This window comes from Arachis duranensis, chromosome 4, assembly GCF_000817695.3.
Source record: "Arachis duranensis cultivar V14167 chromosome 4, aradu.V14167.gnm2.J7QH, whole genome shotgun sequence".
Lineage (NCBI taxonomy): Eukaryota > Viridiplantae > Streptophyta > Magnoliopsida > Fabales > Fabaceae > Arachis > Arachis duranensis.
The window spans coordinates 64,511,170-64,519,014 of record NC_029775.3 but is presented as its reverse complement, the minus strand read 5'-3'; the positions used below and the strand labels follow the sequence as shown (position 1 = coordinate 64,519,014).

The 7,845-nt window shown below is 34.1% G+C and overlaps 1 long non-coding RNA gene across 1 annotated transcript; it reads right to left on the bottom strand.

Moving 5' to 3' along the window:
* Positions 1–4,832: 4,832 nt before the first annotated feature.
* Positions 4,833–6,949, bottom strand: LOC107484379 (uncharacterized). The gene is made up of 7 exons (XR_008008624.1): positions 6,601–6,949; positions 6,398–6,469; positions 6,048–6,119; positions 5,872–5,943; positions 5,704–5,766; positions 5,558–5,618; positions 4,833–5,152 (listed from the first exon to the last, which is right to left on the bottom strand). It is a non-coding gene; the product is annotated as an uncharacterized LOC107484379 (long non-coding RNA).
* Between the last annotated feature and the right edge of the window lie 896 nt (positions 6,950–7,845).

Sequence of the window (7,845 nt, the reverse complement as noted above, 5' to 3'; positions counted from 1 at the left end):
GAAAAAAAAAAAAAAAAAGAGATGTGAAGCTGAATGATGTGAGAGTGGAAAGAGGTTGGAAGAGGTTGTAGTGTGTTATTATTTTGCTAAAAAGCTAAAGAAGAATGACCATTGGTTTATTGAATTCCTTTGATTTTTTGGTTTAATAGTTGTAGTGTTATTATTTGAATGTCAAATCTGTTTGTTGTCTAGTGAAGTGTTAACCACATGTTAAGTGATTATTTAAACATTACTCTTCTTTATAGTTATGTAGATATGATGAATGTTATTTGGTATTTGTATGAAAAACGGATCCATCTTTGATTATTTATATATTTTATTGATTTATTATTATAATAAAAAAATTAAGATCAGTGATTGATTTAGCCACCACAACTTAATTTTAAGGTCTTACAATTTGATGCCCACAACTTGATTTTAAGATTTTATAACTTATGCCCACAACTTAATTTTAAGATCTTGCAACTTGATGTTACGTAATGTCATTAACTCTGTTACTAGAAATTATAATAAGCATAGACAAAAAGATTCAGATACAAATTAAAAATTCGTAATTATCATATATAGTCATGTTTGATTTATGTTTAGAGTTGGTTAATTTCATTCCTTTTACTTAAAAATTTATTATACACTATATTTTAAACGGATTCTTCTGTCGACATTATATGAATGACTTTACAGAATTGAAGATTGAGAATTCTTATTTATATAGGCTACAATAGATATCCTTAAAAGTTTGGATAGATCTTTAGTTTGTTAATTTTCTATTGAAAAATTATAGTATACAGATCAACATGTATACAGAGATTCTCTTATTCCTTCTGTCTAGCTTCTGCGTGAATGTCTGAGGGACACGTGTCTAAGGTGTGGAGCTATAGGGAGGCGGTGGGACAGGCTTGTTTTAGGTGCGCTCGTCATGCCTCATGGCTGGCTTGCAACTCTCGTAACGGCGCTGTGCAAACGTATCAATTGATTGGGCTGGACTTTGTGTTACCAAAAAAATAAGCTTCTTGTTACGATTTTTTGTTATTCTTTTATCCAAGGAGTTAAAAAAATAAAAAAGAGAAAGGGTCCAAAAGGAAAACTCTTATGGAATAAAACTGATGCACCCCGTCTAAAAAAAAACTGATGCACCCATGGGGTTATGATATGGTTACTAGATTTTTTTTTAAATAAAATAAAAAATTATTATTTTTCAAAACCCTATTTTTCAACTTTAATTTCATAAATACGTTTTTTTATAGATTTCGCTAAATCTCCCAGCGAACTCCACTTCAAATTTGAAAGAAAATGGCTAACGCAATTTTTTAAGCTTCATAGTAGACAATGACAACCGTTATCATCTCCAGAATCCATAGAAATACATAATGGAACATAGTAATAAGTCATTTTTACAGGGAAAATAATAGTTTTTTTATTAATAATGAAAAAAATCCTTGATAAATATGGCTTATTCCCATTTCTGGAGACTATGAAAATAGTTGCCGTTGTCACCAGCAATGTTGAAGAAGTCATGCTTGTTGTCCATGTATTTTTGTATATCTGTATGTACTATTGGATACGATGATAATGACTTAGAAATTAGAGTTTTCGTGAATTTTGGAAAGAATTGAGGTGGAGTTCGCCAAGGTTAGGTGAATTCGCCCTAAATACTATAGAAAATCTAATTTGGAAAATTAAAGATGAAAAATGGGGTTTTGGAAAATAATAAGTTTTTTTTATTTTATTTTAAAAATTCTATGGTTACTACATGGAGCTCATAGTTATTAGAACCAAGGTTCTGAAAACCGGTTCGGACCGGTCGGTCGAACCGGTTGAACCGTGAACCGTGAAGAAATATGGTTCGGGCAAATAGCAAAACCGAGAATTTTAAAAATTGGAGATGAACCGGTGAACCAGCCGGAAACCGGTCGGTCGAACGGAACCGTGACCCGGCCGGTTTTTTGAGCGGGGAGCCAAACGTCGCCGTTTCAGCACTTAGCTTTTCCTAACTCCATCCTCTCATTCGTGCCAGATGCCCTAACTCCATCCAGATTCCAAAACGCTCTGCCTCTCTCACACTCAGTCCAAGGCAGGGCTCCTCTCAATCGAGCTCCTGGCCGTCCCTCACCTGCATCCAGCCACCGCCTCGTTTCGCCGCCGTCGTTCCTTCGAGCAGCCACCGTCTGGTCGCTCACTTTCCCTCTCATCGCACAGCCATCGCAACCTTCCTCCGTCGCGCAGCCACCCTGCCGCCGGCACTAGCTCTGTTCCTCTGCAACGTTCGAAGCCCATCGCGCAGCCACGCTTCCTTGTCTTGGTCACTCGGTGTTTCTATCTCCCTCTTGCATGCTCTGTTGATGGCTTCTTCTAGCTTCTAGGTAAATTTTTTTATTAACTATGATTGAACTATTGTTTGATTCTGTGAAGCTCTGTGAACTGTGAAGTCACTGAAGTGTGAACTGATTTACTGAACCATTCTAGCCTCTTGCATGCTTTGTTCAAGGATTCTAGCTTCTAGGTAATTTTTTTAACTATAATTGAATAATTTGTTGTTACTGTGAAGTTCTGTGAATTGTGAACCGTGAACTGTGAGCTAAGTCTATGATTTAGCTTTTTTGTTTTTATGTGAACTGTAAACTGAACTGGGAACTTTGGTGAATGATTGTTGAATAATTATGAATAATTATTGTTAGTTAAGTTGTGAATTTTGTTGTTGTAACTTGTTACTAGGTTGAATTATTATCGAATAATTTTGACTTATGAGATTATTGGGTTGGAGTGATTTGCTATGGGTTCTTGTGAACCTGTGATTTTGGACTTGTTAGTTTGTTAAATAGTTGTTGTCATTCTTGAACTTGAGATTATTGGGTTGCTTTGCTGATGGTTGTCTTTTGTTATTCGTCTTTGTTATTCGTCTGCTTCTTTTCCATAATGCTTAATTCTGCTTCTTTCTTCTTAAGCTCTCCTTCTAGTTGAGATATTGTTTTGCACATATTTTCTTTCTCAGCATGTTCTTTCTGCAGGATATTTGTCAATTCATTGTGATGGTTCTTCAAGATTTCCACCTCTGTCATTTGCTCTATTGGCTTTGCTTTAGAAAATGCGTGCTTTTCTATCATCAACTTCTTAATTTCAATCCTATGAACCTGAATTTGCTTTGATAATGCGTGATCCTTTTCATCCTTTTGCCTTTGCACATTTTCAAGTTGTTTAGATTTAACCTCAAGTTCTTGTGATTATTCAACCCTAGGTATGAATCTTGTTTTTTGTAATAATAATTGTTGAAACATTGATTACTTGTTGGTTCTAAACCTTGTTATTGATTGCTTGAAGCATGATTAATTTTTAAAGCATTGATTGATTAATTGATTATGGTAGGGTTGTGTTGTGTCGTTGCAAGATGAATATGATTGTTTTGCTTTGTGATGCTTGCTGGTTGTTATTTGATCTCACCGCATTTCAGATTTGATCAATGAAATGTTTTCCAAACATTCAGTTTTTGGTTTGCATTTCCATATATTGACTTGGATTTATACCTTACTAAAAGTTATCCAACGGAATAAGTCAAGCTGATCTCATGAAAATCCCAAATAACTAATAAGATTGAATGACAAACTTGATCAGTTGAATGTTGAATGATATTTTTAAGTTTATATTAGAATATAATTATGTTTTAATGTGTTTATTTATATTTTGTTTATTATTGTATTATAAAACGGTTTTTTCGGTTCAACCACGGTCGAATCGGTTGAACCTATAAACCAGTGAACCAGTAATTAAAACGGTTTGATGACCGGTTCGGTTTTCAGAACCTTGATTAGAACCAAACTGGTGATCGAATCGGTTAGGTTATTGGGTCATTGGATTATTGGTTGAACCGGTAAGTTATTGGTTGAACAGGTTGACTCGATCTTTCGCAAAGAAAAAAATAGAAAAAAATTTAAAATTAAAATTTAAAATACATATTTTAACTAATATTTTAAGAATATCAAGCTATTTTAAAACAATATGGAACAAGAACAATTAGTATTTTTATACTATTATACTACAAGTATTTATTGAAAAATAATATTAATAGATATTATAAAATTAAGAAAAAATAAGTGAGTTTATAATTATTTTTAAATAAAAATATAATTAATTTAAGAATGAGTGATTTTATAACTAAAATTAAAATATATAAAATAAAAATAAATTATTTATATATATAAATGGACCTGCTATATATAAAGAGCATATGGCATCTCCATTTATGAGGGTAAGGGTTGAAATCCTGCCTCTAGCATTTTGAACAAATTTTCAATTCCAAGCGGATTGGTCATACCGGTTTTTACCGGGCATAACTGATTTTTGAGCGGTTAATTCCGGATTTAACTATTTCGAATTGGTTCTCTGTCTTACATGGTCTAAATATCAAATCGGACCAGTATAGTTTCAACTTTATTGATTAAATATAAATTGCATTGAACAAATTTGAATTAGAACAAACACTAATAAATCGAATCAATGAGTATGGACTTAAATGCACACTACTAAATCGAATAAAAAAAACTTCGACTTAGCCTCCTTCGTAAATCGAATTCTTTTTGTTCGATTTATACATGTATCTGGCTAATGATAAATCAACTCCATTAGGTTCGATTTACTATAAATACATCTACTCAAAAACCACCATAAGTTCAACAAGGTTCCCAGCAAAATCGTAGACAACAGGGTAAAAAACCCTTTTTAGAATTTAGTGGCAGGAATTAAAATACAAAAAAACTTCAGCGGGTCTTATATTATAAAAAACACATAAAGATCTAATTATAAATCATTTACAACCTTCTTTCCATGATATAAAGGGGTGCTACAATTCCTCAATTTCATAACAGCTCCAATATTTAAACGCAAAGGGGGATTTTATAGTATATACAAGGGATAGAATGTGATTCAGAATAAATGGGAGAGGCAACAAAATAATGGGAGATGTTCATCAAACACACACTATAGAGAAACCTCTTAAGAAGTAAATTTAACTGATAACATATAAAACAATAAAAAATTAATGATTGTGTTTAACTAAAACAACTAACTAAAAAGTGGTATTTGATAAAGAAATTATTATAACTTGGTAGCATCGCTCGTCCATGAAGGCACTGATCCACAGAGAAGGTTTCCAGTTAAAAATCTACATTATTACAAGAAATTAAGGAGATAGATGATCAATATAAAGAAATCTACATTATACAATTTTCAATTGAAGCTAATAAATACATCGACCTTTAACCTTTGTATATATAAATACAAATTACTAATTATTACAAATAGACATAAAATTATTAGTAATACTAATCTCATCCAAATTCCAAACTTACTTGTCCTTTCTGAATAGTATTAATTATGTCACATGGAGCCATACTTGAAGTGTTGAAGTACATACATAATTTTCTGAATGTATATGTTTTTTATTTTTTATTTTTTTAAATGTTAAGCCAATAGATCTATCATTATAAAATTAAAGTATGCTCCAAAATAACAGTTATACTATCTCAAAGTATCAAGCATGATAATTTAGTTATTACGTGTAACTCACTTTTGTCAACTTCTCATAGGAAGGTGGAATTGGTCCAATCAATTTGTTAAAGCTGAGGTCTCTGAAAAATAAATAATCAAGAACATGTTAATAGCCTCTAAATTAGCCAAGACTCAATAATAAATTAGTCATGTGTGATGTCTCACATATTATTGTCGGAGTTCAAGATCCTTTAAAGTGTTCCATGAATGTTGCAACACCTTTAAATCCTGTGAAATCATCACAAACAGAATCATGGTATTGTGAATAACTTTTTTTCCTTTCATTATTTTTACTTTCCACTTTTTAAAGATTCAAACGTATCAACTACTCACAGATATCTCATCGACTTAGTACTAAGTTCGGGAAAACTTGAAATTTCGGATCCACTCAAATAACTTATTCTCCTACAAATCAAAATAATTAAAACCAAAGATAATTAATTAAACACATAAAGTTGTTACAATGAAACCATATCTTGTTCTATACACATAAAACGTATCATGCTTACCAGTCAGTTAAGTTGCTCAATTTTGAAATACTAGAAGGAATTGGCTCACTTAGTCCACTCCCTGTAATATTTCTATATGAAAAAAAAAAAAAAAACAGAACAAACTATTATTAATTGTAGCATCACATGGATATATTGCAATTCAAGAATAATAGAAAATTTATTGAAAAAATAGAGAATTTAAAGGGTTCACACAATATTTTGAGAATTCTCCAGCTCTCAATAAAATCAAGAATCTTTCCAGAGAATTGATTATCCCTAAGTCGACTGAATAATTTAAGGGAAAAAAATAAAAAATGTTGTTCCACTTTGCCATTAGCGATTATTTATTATAAAAAAATGAAGCTTACATATACTGTAAGTAACTGAGGTTGGCAACTGTTGCAGTTAGCTCTCCTGTGAAATTGTTGGAGGAAAGTACCCTAATCCATGGATTCCTAATCCATGGATTCCACAACATCAGCAGCATTTCAAATTTCCACCTTAAAGCCAATACTAGTAACTAAAAATTCAAAATGCACATTTCAAATGCAACACACATATTTGACCTAACCTGATCACGTTTCGATGCCAACACTCAAAGCTAATCATTCAGTGGGCCGAGCAGCTGTTACCTTCGACTGACAAGCACGGCAGAGGACGAGCAACACGACTGACTGAGCAACTAGCGCACCTGACCAAGACGACTTCCGTGAGCACCACCGATCCCTGGGTATGACGCATAACCTGGAGATTGGCGTCCGTGGATAACTCGTTGAATAGGAGGGAGCACCCGGAATAGACGCAGTAGCCAATCGCCAGGTACAGAAAGAGTTACGAGACCTGCGGTGGCATTCTTCGTTAACGGTGATAGGGTTTCCTTTGATGAGAGGAGAAGACTGACCCAGAGAACCCACTTCTTGGATTACACCCACTCCTTTTTTGGAGCAAATCAAAAGGCCCAACTAAGGCACCAACAGAACCCTCAACAGCAAAATCCCGTTCTCAGTCATGCTATCCAGCCGGCTGGTGGACGAAATTGTATCTCTTTATGGAATATGATAATAGAGCCTGGTCCAAAATCAACTTCACAATTCCGTTCAACTAACCAGCAAGTGTACTGGGTCGTCCAAGTAATACTTTACGTGAGTAAGCCAAGTAATACCTTACGTGAGTAAGGGTCGAATCCACAGAGATTATTGGTTTGAAGCAATCAATATTTATTTTATTGATCTTAGTCAGGATGTCAATAGAATTAGTTTGGATTAAAAGTGAAATTACTGGATTTGATAAAAGAGGGAACAATGTTACTTTGATTTGCAGTACTGGGGAATATGTTGGAGTTTTGGAGATGCTTTGTCCTTTGACTTCAACTCTTCCTTGAAATCCTTTTCTCACACGCAGGTTCCTTCCATGGCAAGCTCTATGTAGGGTGTCACCGTTTTCAGTGGCTACTTCCCATCCTCGCAGTGAAAACTATGCTCACGCACTCTGTCACAGTACGGCTAATCACCAGTTGGTTCCCGCTCCTACTGGAATAGAATCACTCTTTTGCGTCTGTCACTAACGCCCAGCAGGTTAAAGTTTGAAGCACGTCACAGTCATTCAATCCCGGAATCCTACTCGGAATACCACAGACAAGGTTTAGACTTTCCGGATTCTCAAGAATGCCGCCATCAATCCGGCTTATACCACGAAGATTCTGATTAAGGAATCTAAGAGATACTTATTCAATCTGATGTAGAACGGAGGTGGTTGTCAGGCACACGTTCATAGGTTGAGGAAGGTGATGAGTGTCACGGATCATCACCTTCTCCAC